Genomic DNA, 11,017 nt, shown 5'->3' with positions numbered 1-11,017 from the left:
TCGTTGCAGACCACACTAACCAAAGTCCATGACAGTTTAAAACAGGTACTGCTTAAAATTGGATCACTCACAACCAAAGATATGTGACTCACCCTAATTTCTCCTGTACTGCTAAACTATAGTCGCATTTCCCACATAGATGTGGATCTTGTTTCCTCTGGGTAACGCAAAATGTTACAAAGCAGCATTCTAGGTCAATTTAACCAGGCATGCCTGGGCGCATACGCTACCAGGCCCAACTACAGATCCCCCCTAATACATGCAACTGGCACCACCTGCCAGGGCTTTCCACATTACTGTACAACACCTAAGAGGGGGTTGTATGGCATAAAGAGGACCAGTACATCAGTCATTAAGGTAGCTAAATTACTCCTAGGTCTTATCCCCTTTCGTCCATAGTCATGGGAGACTACCAAGCACTTCACCAATGGGAGGCAGGCACAGGGTCCACAATCCATCATACATGTTAGATGAATTTTTGGCCGATGATGTTTCAGCCCTAGATTTCGACTCAAACAATTAATGCTGACAGAAGTAGCCACTTTGCAGATCCCTTTCTTCAGCACAGGTCTGAAAGGCAGCAGAGGCTTGTGACCCTTGAAGGAAGTAGGTTTAGTTACCTTGTACGCTCCCAAATCAATATCCAGCAGGCAATAGATTGCTTGGCTGCTGTTGACCCAGCGAGGTTGGTAAGACTCCGGACAATCAGACAATCTGAAAGCTTGTGTTTATTAGGGTTAAAACTTCAAATCCCTAACCATGGACAGGCAGGATCCAGGAAAACAACTGGCAGAGCCGTGTTTTAAATCATGTGAAGCCTACTTTAGGAAAAAGTGGTGTGGAGCACACGTTTTTCGCTGAGAACGCCTAAACTGAGGTTTGAATGGCAGGGCTTGCAATTCTCTGGCAAATGCCGAACACATGCACAAAAGGAGCCCAAGGTCCATCAATTTAACAGGCTCAACAGGTTTATGCCCAAGAGCTTCTAGAGCCATTTTGAAGTACCTCAATGATTGGGGATGGTTTTACTTGTGGAAATGCTTTAAACCACTGAAATTATATTTCAGCTACAGGGTTGGACAATGAAGGCTCCTCTTACCCGAAAGGTAATGTTCTACAGGAGACCAGCACCATGCCAGACTCCACCAACTCCAATGAGAGGACATTGATTTTCAGAGGAAGATAGCCAAGTTGTTTAAGGCACCAGTGGCAGAATCTCAGCCCCTTACTTGAATATTGTCTTCCAGTGGAGGTTTTTCTGACTGCTTTCAGAACAACCATGTTACGGAGAAAGATTGTGAGTTGTCCGATGGTCTAATCTTCAGGAACCAGGCTAAGCTGACTGATGGGTGGTGATCCAGCCCGTCTGACTGAGACAACTGAGATTTTGAAATGGCTTGCTTTGTTATTCCTTTGCCCGTTTTCAGGCTCGTACAACCAATGGACAGTTGTTCTTCCAGTCTGAATTGACTTGTCCTAGTGATGTAAAAACTCAGAGCCCTCTTGGGGTCGAGTCTATGCAGCCTTTCTTCTTCCTTAGATGGATGAGGAGGTGGATAGAAAGCTGGCAAACACATTTTCTGTGACAAGTGAAATTCCGATATGTCCATCAGAGGAACAAAGGGATCTCTATGAGTCACCTTGTCCTTGGAAAAAACTGTAAAAGGTGGCTTAAAGAGGGCCTGCAATCCACTGACTGGTTGAGCTGAGACAATAGCGAGCAAAAGGCCATTTACCATGAAAGAAGTCTCAGAGGACACAAATGCAATGGCTCAAATGGAGAGGCCATAAGAAATGTTGAACCACCAAAGGGATCGTAAAATACAATCCTTGTTCTGGCGTGCACTTAAAAATGAATAGCGGTGCAACATAGCTCTTGATGGTGGTGACCTGAAGGCCCCGTCTTGCCAGATGAAGCAGAAAAGAAACACCCTTGAGATGTGGCATAAAAAGGGGTCCACATCCTGTCCTCTGTACCAGCTGCAAAGCTTTCTCCAACGGCAGCAGTATAGAGCCTTAGTTGCTCGCCTTCTGGCTGAAAGCAGCACCTCCGTCACGTCTTCTTGAAGGTCACAATCCCTGTACCATAGCCTTTCAGTAGCCAGGCTTGCAGGTTGAGCGAGTGTGCAATCAGGTAAAGAACCATCCCCCTCTTCTGAGAGAGATGGTCTGGCCTCAGGGGGAAGATGGTGTGGAGGACAGATGGCTATATGCAGAAGGTCTGGGTACCATGTCCCCCTGGCACAGTCCGGGGAAATCAGGATCATGATTGCTCCATACCTCTTCAACCTCCTCATCACTTGAGGAATGAAAGGAATTGGTGGGAACACATACAGGAGCTGGAAGTTCCAGTCCACCAACAATGTGTTCACCCGTGCTCCTCTCTGGGAAATTTCCTGGAGCAGAATGGTTTGTACTTCCTGTTCACACGATGCAGACAGATCCACTGGGTGGGTTCCCCAGGGGGCAAAGAACTCTAGAACTTCCTGGCACAGCTCCCACTAGCGGGAGACCGAGCCCTGCCTTCTCAGGGCGTCCTTCATCGTATTCTCCTTCTGGCGAGGTGAATTGCTAACAGGGAGATCTTATTCTGTAATGCCCAACCAGAATTGCATCTCCTCTCTGCACAGGGTGAGTGATCCTACACCACCTGTCTTGTTGATGTAGTGCATGGCCACTGTTGTCTGTCATGATCAGGACAGTCTTCCCCCTGTATGGAGAGCAAAAAGGGCATCCTGGCCAGTCTGAGTGCCCTCAGCTCCAACAGGTTTATATGAAGTTTTGTCTTCACCAGGGACCAAAACCAGATCACCGGCAGCTTGTTCAGGTGAGTGCCCCAGCCTTTCAGAGACACGTCTGTTACTATGGTTGCCTGTTGCCACGGTTCCTAAAATTGGTCTCCCGCCATCACGTTCTCCCTGTGTGTCTACCACAGGAGATCCTGAGTGACTCTGCTCGGGACTTGAATAAAATCTGTACTACTGCTAGAGAACTGCGATCATTGAGATCTCAGAGTCCATGGGGCAATCTCATTCTCAATCGGGCCTCTGGCACCAGAAAGATGCAGGATGCCATGAAGTCGAGCCATCGTAGGAAGTCTAGGGCTGGCAGGTATTCCCTGCTCTGGAATCTGGTGACCATCTGCAGAATGTGTTGAGCCCTGTCCTCAGGAGGAAAAGCCTTGCCTGAGGGAGAATCCGAGACCACTGCAATGAATTGGAGTATTTGACATGGTGTCAGCTGAGACTTATTTAAATTGAGGTGAACTGGAATTCCCAGCCCTTTAAGATGAGGTAGCAATACCCTTGAAATGGATGGTTGATGCAGAAATTATTCAAACATCAATAATCAAAATGACTCTGGTAGTTGGTAAAAGGATAACTGTTTTAATATCAATTATCTAGCACAGGGAGTACAACGGACATCAGCAGACGTCCCTCATCAAGATCTCAATGCATTTCATAAAAAGGCTTGTTTACATAACAAAAAAATGTCATAGGTGATGTTGACCCACGTACTACTAACGTCATCCTATGTGGAAAACTACAAAAACCTAGTGACAAGTGTGATAGGGTCTAAGAAAACATCCAAGTATATAATCCCTACTTATCTAGGCAGTGGAATAATGTGATTCGCTTCTTAATATCAGGTGGGGCAACTAAGCCCTCCCCTCAAACAGGTCACTATGAACTTCACTAAATACACAACGTTCCATTGGCTAAATAACTATAGGACCCTCGTGCAATACCCTATCATTAGTTGGCTTCTAACCTGCATCAGTACCTTCCCACCTACATATAGCAGCACGCAGGCTGGGCGTCCAGGTGCTCGTGAGCTCGTTTTAACCATAGCTTCCCACCGATTGATATATCCATCCATCATCACCTCAGAGGTCTGCTGTTAATCAGGACTTTGAACTTGTCCTTTGGAGTGTTCTTTGATCTGGGAAATTCAGGGGAGTTATAGTAGCTTAGCTTACCATAACTGGCGAATTTCAGGGGTTTTTCTGTTTTACTTGAACCATAACATCCCTCTAACAAAGTTTTTCCTCTGAATTTCATAGGTTTTTAGTAGCGCAACTTAACCATAACGTCCCTTTAATGAATATTTTTCACTGAATTTCATAGGTTTTTAATAGCTCAACCTAACCATAACACCCCTTTAACAAAGTTCTTTCACTGAATATGCATATAGATAATATAAATTTGATACATTTTTAGTAGGATTCCCTTAGTTTATATACATATAACATAGAACATTCTGAACCCCCTACCTGTGCTAGTGGTTCTGATGTCCGCGGACTATGCTCCTGTCCTCGGACAGACTCGGCCAACATCAAAACTATCCTAAAACTCAGGGGGTATCTTACATTGTTGTATCATGCAATAGAAACACTGAACAAGTTCAAAAAGCATCACATAAACACATTAAATTTAATAATAAATAAGTAAGTGGAAACTGTATATGTAAGACATCAACCATCCATTTAAATAGCATATGCACCAAAATGGAATATACCAAAACAAAATAAATATGCCTCCAACATTATTACCTCACAGAAACTGCACAGCAAAAAGCAACAGCAGACCTACACAGCAGTAACAGCAAAACGTACCAAACTAGTACGTACACTACATTTATTTTATATATTTATAAACTTTCTATATTAGATACACTAAAACTATTTATTTTTTTTACACAGAAATGTCCAGTACTTTGGAATGGCTGGAAGAAAATTTCCCATGGGATGAAATGAGTGAAGACAGTGATACTAACGGTAGACACAACATTTCTTTATATAAACCAATTAATAACCATTACTTTATGTGTACTTAACACATTTTATTTAACAGACGATACAGACACTAAAAATAATATACCAAGAGACATTAGAAAAAGCTCTGCAGCGAATGGAACTAAACATGAATATGTTCATGAAAAATGTCATTATTTTAAGACACTTTGTAGAGGACCACATAAAAAAAAACATTAAATATCAGTGTCCCACATGTACCTGTTCCCCCTCTCCATGTCCCAGTCAACTATCCCAAAACCCTCCCCAGCAAGAAAAATATTATGGTGAGACTTCCATCCCTTCCTCCCCTCCCATCCATCATGTCCAAACCCCTAACTCCCCTGTACTTGTTTCAGTTTCTGCTTCACTCTCTCTTTTGTAATTTGCATACTGTTATACAATAATAAACAGTTTGTTGTTAGTATATTCCTGTGTCTTATTTTTTTTTAAAAGGCCGTCAGGATGTCTGTTGACAGCGCGGCTGTCCGGGATGTCCGCAATTAACCAAAATGGGGGTGTCCTAAGGACACTATACCTGTTTGTAATGTTCGCAATCAAAATGGAGGTGTCCTTAGGACACACAAGATGTCCGTCTGTCTGCAATTAACCAAAATGGGGGTGTCCTAAGGACACTATACCTGTTCATACAGTTCGCAATCAAAATGGAGGTGTCCTTAGGACACACAAGATGTCCACCTGCCCGTAATTAATCAAAATGGGAATGTCCTAAGGACACAATACCTGTTTACACTGTTCGTAGTTATAATGGTGTTGTCCGCACAACACTAAATCCGTTCGCATGTCCGTAACTATTCAGATTAAGGTGTCCTAAGAACATTCCCCCTGTTCGCAATGTCCACAACCAGAATGAATATGTCCATAGAACATATATCCCGTCCACCTGTCTGCAAAGTTCTGACGCACATTTAATTTATTCGGGGACTTGAACACTGTCCGTAGAACACCTGCGCGCATGCGTACCACATTCTTGGGCCCTAGGAACAGCGCTGCTGTCCATAATTGTCCACCGCACGTGTGTCGAAGTTTGAATTCGTTGGGGGACTGGAATACTGTCCGTAGAACATCCACGCACATGCATACAATCGACCCCGCGCATTTGATGTTCTACGAAAGCCGTCCTATTCGCGAACGAGTCCGCGACATCATCATGTGACCGCACCCACGCTGAGCATGGGTCCTTGTTTGCGGACCCTATCCGAGCCCCTGAACATTAAAAAAAAGTGCTTTTTTGACGAATCCAAGGTATTTTTCAGTAAAGGTTCACCATTGCACATGTCCCAGACAATGTCCCTCGTGATCTACATACTTTTTGGAACTTTTTGAGCCCTTTCTTAGTGTTTGAAGTGTCTGTGACAGTGCGGGTGCCCGTGGAGCGTGCCCCAGCACCCCTATAAAAGGCCACACCCTAAAACTGATCCTCATTCTGTCTTTCTACTACTGCAGATGGACCTGCTTTTGCTATTTGCTTTTGCTGATTGCTAAGAGCTGACCTGACGGCATCCATGCTGCTGTCACAGCACCAGCCCCACTCCCTCCACCATCACCATCACCTCCCCAAGGGCCTGCAGAGGGGAACAGGCATGAGGATGCAGAGGAGAGTAATGAAGAGGATGAGGTAGTGGAAGTCGCTGCTACTATCACTCCTGTGTGACAGTGCATCCCTCCAGCTGCCTCACAGGCCATACGTGATGCTGTTGACCCTTACCTTTCTAGGGTCCCAGTATTGTGCATGTACTGCGACGCAGTACTCTGCAGGGGGGAGACACTTCAAAGTGCTTTCAAGGCTGCAGGTCAAGGAGTATGAGAAGGACTGCTACCTACCTGAATAAGGCCCACCCTACATCTTCCTCTCTCCACCTGCCCTTTCTTATCCCTGTGGTTGGTGTCCCTTCCTTACCCTTTTTCCTTGTGTGTCGTGTTTAAAAAACCAAAACAAATAAAACAGAAACAAAAAAAAGGCTCTTTTCAGAGCTGCCTTTCACAGTTCAAAAATAGAAGTGTCAATGAAATGCTGCAGGGCCCTGTGCATTTTTAGAAGTCTGCTGACTTTTAAAATGTTTGGGGTGCTGTCCTATCAGAACCATTGCACCTTTCTCCGGGAAGAAGTGGTGGCTCTGAAAAGAGCCTTTTTGTGGGTGTTTTTGTGTTTCGAAAACTTCAAATGGTCTACACCTATTGCAAAATGGATTACTATGATTCCAAAAAGGGTTCCAATGCCTTTTGCATATTTCGCAGAAAAATCTGATTGCAGGCATAAGTAAGATGTACTCCATCTCTGCGAAAAATGTGTGTGCTACCGAACATAATATTTTCATTGTGCAAAGAGGACATGCCAACATCTCTCAAAAGGACACAAACAGCCTTGTTGATATTGCGCCTCGCTTTCTCCATTTGTGGACCAAATGAAGAAGAACGCAGCCACATTTGTCTCTGGACTATACAAGAAAAAATTACTCGGGAGTTTGGAAACATGTCAATGACTCCCCCAAGTCCTTCATTCATTGCAAATTGCAAAAAGATTCCAGACACATGTCCTAAACTGTTCCCTCCACAATGAATAATAATAATGTCTGGATGACACTGTGTCACCAAAGTAGCACAGAGAGGTACCAAATCCAGCCACTTCATTCCACGCACTCCATGCCAGTGCACTTCCACATGAGGGAATCCAAGATGTGCAGCCACTCCACAGCGATCTGCATTCACCTCCAACCAATTTACCCACGAATCTCCCAAAATCCAAAACAATCTGCTTTCTGAAACACACAGCCATAGCTATGTGCTCTCATCTCAAGAAAAAGACTTTCTGACAAACTCTCTCCTTACACATCACACCCAGTAGACTTTATTAACCAATCCCTTGCTCTGCTAAGTCTCATTTGCATACCTCTTAACCTCAAAATCCCTGTATGTAATACACGGTGTACGCGGACATCCGCGGCGTCAGCAGACAAATTGTAAAATCTGAGAGAGGGGAATGAAAATTTAAATAGTGTACCCCATTTCCCCTTGTGGTTGGCTCTGAAAAGAGCCTTTTATTTAGTTTTTTTTTTAAGATGCTTCTGAAACACCTTTTATATTGTATTTTTTTTTATTTTCCTCCAAATAGCTTCACATTAGCTTCTCCAAGGCAATCCTTATATTCCAAAACAGCATGGCATTTCCCATGAAAGATAAAGAAATGCCATCTGCTTTAAAGTAAACAACATTACCAGATTCAATGTTGTCATTATTGCAAAAGAACATCCCAGCTCTAATCAAAAAGCAAACATGCCTTGGTTAATTAAACACCTAGCAACATTTTGCTGAGGACAAAAAACAGAACTATTGTCCCATACTGCCCTAGGTAACAAAGCAGAAAAAATAACCTTGGCATTTGGAAGGACTTTCATGACTGTCTGAACCAAGTTTTGCAGATCTTGAAACAAAGTAGGGGCACTGACATAGCCCAAATTCACAGCACCACAGTGCAGGAAAACTACATCTGGACTATTGAACCTAGCCATATCCTGACAAACTTCCAACACTGCCTGCAAATTAAAACCAGGCACCGTACTCCACACCACCTCCAATCATTTTACATAAAAATTCTTTGCCACATGCCTACATTTAGCATACTGCTACAAACTATCAAAAAACATATCTCCGAGCACCAACACCCTGACTTTCTCCACCTCTGCCATCTTCACTACACACAGCCTATTTCAATACAAACCACAACCTCAACACCTGATTGGCTGATCCCTACAGTCCTATTTCCATGGCAGATATTTTGAGAAGTCCTGTATGTGTCACTCCCTGTCCGTGGACAGCCACGGTGTCCGTGGAGCACGTAACAATGAGGCAGCCCTTCTACCCTTTCCACTTCACTCTCTGCACCATTCCCTCATTGGCTACTGTTAAGGGTTCACACAACCATCCACCAATCAAATGCAAGAACTCTACATCTAACTCCATCATGACAGATCAGCACTTTAGATGTACTATTGATCACTCTCAGTACAATTGAGCTGTGACTGCAAAGGACCTACAGCAACAACTATACAACTCCCCAAAATGTCTACTTGCAGATTCATGCACATCCACGTGCATGAACACAAACTACAGGTATGAATATGTTCTGCACAGTACATGCACAGCTCTTGTATGAATGCATATAAACAGAGTAACTGCCACTTACCCTGTATAACCTGTAAAATAAACTTACTGTTATTTCTCCCATCTGCTATGATCAAGTGTCACTTGCAAACCTGTCTGTTCTCCAAATTTTTGTTTACAAACACATCTATCTAAAAAAAGAGTCATTTCATATTAAAAGATGAGAGAAATAACAGTATAATTGTGGAAAAGGGCTCTGTAGTGTATTATAAAATGACACAGCCAGGATGAGCACATGCATCTTTATTCATACACACAGATAGACATTATTATTAGAAAGGCTCCCTAGCTGAACCAACACCACTGCCTCTACATCAAATCCTTCTGCTTTATTTCCCACACCTTCACAAATGCATATATTGCATGCTTTTCTGTACAGTTCCTGCCATTTACCCTGTAAAAATAGCAAAACAAGCATATTATTTCTTCTATCTCCTAACATCCAATAACACAGCCTTAAAGGAATGGTTCGGTCAAAAAGTTTATTGCCCCTACGGGTCGGCCATGTGTTTTTAAGTTTAAGTCACTCGATTTTAGAAGAATTTCCTATGGACCTTACCCGAGTTTTCGTCCATTAAACGCACGCAAAAACAGGCATCAGGGAGCTGCAATTTTGTGATAATCCTATAATTTCCCCCATGGCCCTGGCTATCTGCTTTTGCGGCACTAAATCATATCCCCCGCCCCTGAGCCTGACATTATCAAAACATTCATATTCCCCGCCTCTCTCCGTGACTTCACACAGAACCCGGAAACCAACACAGATCAACTCACAACACAGCGCGCCACAATTCGGAATATGAAACTGTACTTTAAAATCAAACAGCAACACAGTAAATTTGGTAAAGTACATTTATTTGACATTAAATGTTTATAGAATATTCAGCAATTGCCATATGAACTGCAAAAGTCATTTATTTTCTTTTATCTCTATCCGCGAATCTATAAAAGTTTATCATGAGTCACGCGCTGTTCCTTTATGGTACACAGGGTGTTGGTTTTCGTTCAAAGAAGCACTTTTGTCGCACGTTGAACCGCGAGGCTGTTCCATCAAGTAGGCACTAGGCCAGCCTAAAGGTTGATATGTTGCTTCTAGCCGCTAGTACCGCGTAAGGGCATATGGGCCCTTGGTGATCATCCCATAAGATCATCAGAATGGTGCAGTTGTTTACATTAAGCTGCAGCTGGTGGTTGAAGAAACCATCTGCCCGGGTCTGAAACTGGTGGCAGTGGCAAAAGGAAGTATATACCTGTTTTGAAAACATAAAATGTATAATTAGTCTCACCAGCCGATCTTTATTAATATTATTCATTTTATTTATTACGGCCTAGCTGAAACTATTTGCTTTCAAGGATAGTGCAATGGAGTATGTTCGGCTCTAAAATCAATGCGAAAACGAATGAAATAAATCGAGGTTAGTACACAATGAGAAACAACTATTTGTCTACATGCGTGTGGAATGTGGACCTGCATGCCCATGTGCCCGCTACAAGGACGATCCCACAAACGTTTTCAAAGCTCTTCATTCATTCATGCATCCATTCATTAATTCTTCATTCTGCTATAAAAGCGTCTAAAGAGTTACTTACATTATATTTGCAATTTCCATTTTGTGTCTGCGTAATGCAGTCCGTAAATCCCACTGTGCTCTTGACAACGATTTTTCATATACTGAACTAACATCAAACTCGGTCTAGTTTAAGAATTTTCTGCCTTATCGTCTCTTACGTTATTGCACTCCCCACCCCCTTTTCAAATGAAGTTCTTTCGGCATGGTCCCTGTCTCTCAAGGTAAAAAAACAATAGAACCTTATACTACCAGTGCGAGTTGTGGGCCTCTTCAGGGCACAAGCTGAAAATCAAAGCCGCTGACCTTCACTAGAAATGAGCATACATTCTTTCTTTGCAACATCCCGTAGTAAAGCCATCTGTGAGAACTTGAAGTTTCAAATCCATCTATGTAGTGCGCCTCAATGTGCAAATGCGAGCTGGCTTCTCTCCCATCTGCAACGGCTCGCTTGGTGCGTTCTAAGGCCCCCAAT

This window comes from Ambystoma mexicanum, chromosome 4q, assembly GCF_040938575.1.
Source record: "Ambystoma mexicanum isolate Mex_15411 chromosome 4q, UKY_AmexF1_1, whole genome shotgun sequence".
Taxonomy (NCBI): domain Eukaryota; kingdom Metazoa; phylum Chordata; class Amphibia; order Caudata; family Ambystomatidae; genus Ambystoma; species Ambystoma mexicanum.
This window is presented reverse-complemented; position numbering follows the sequence as displayed.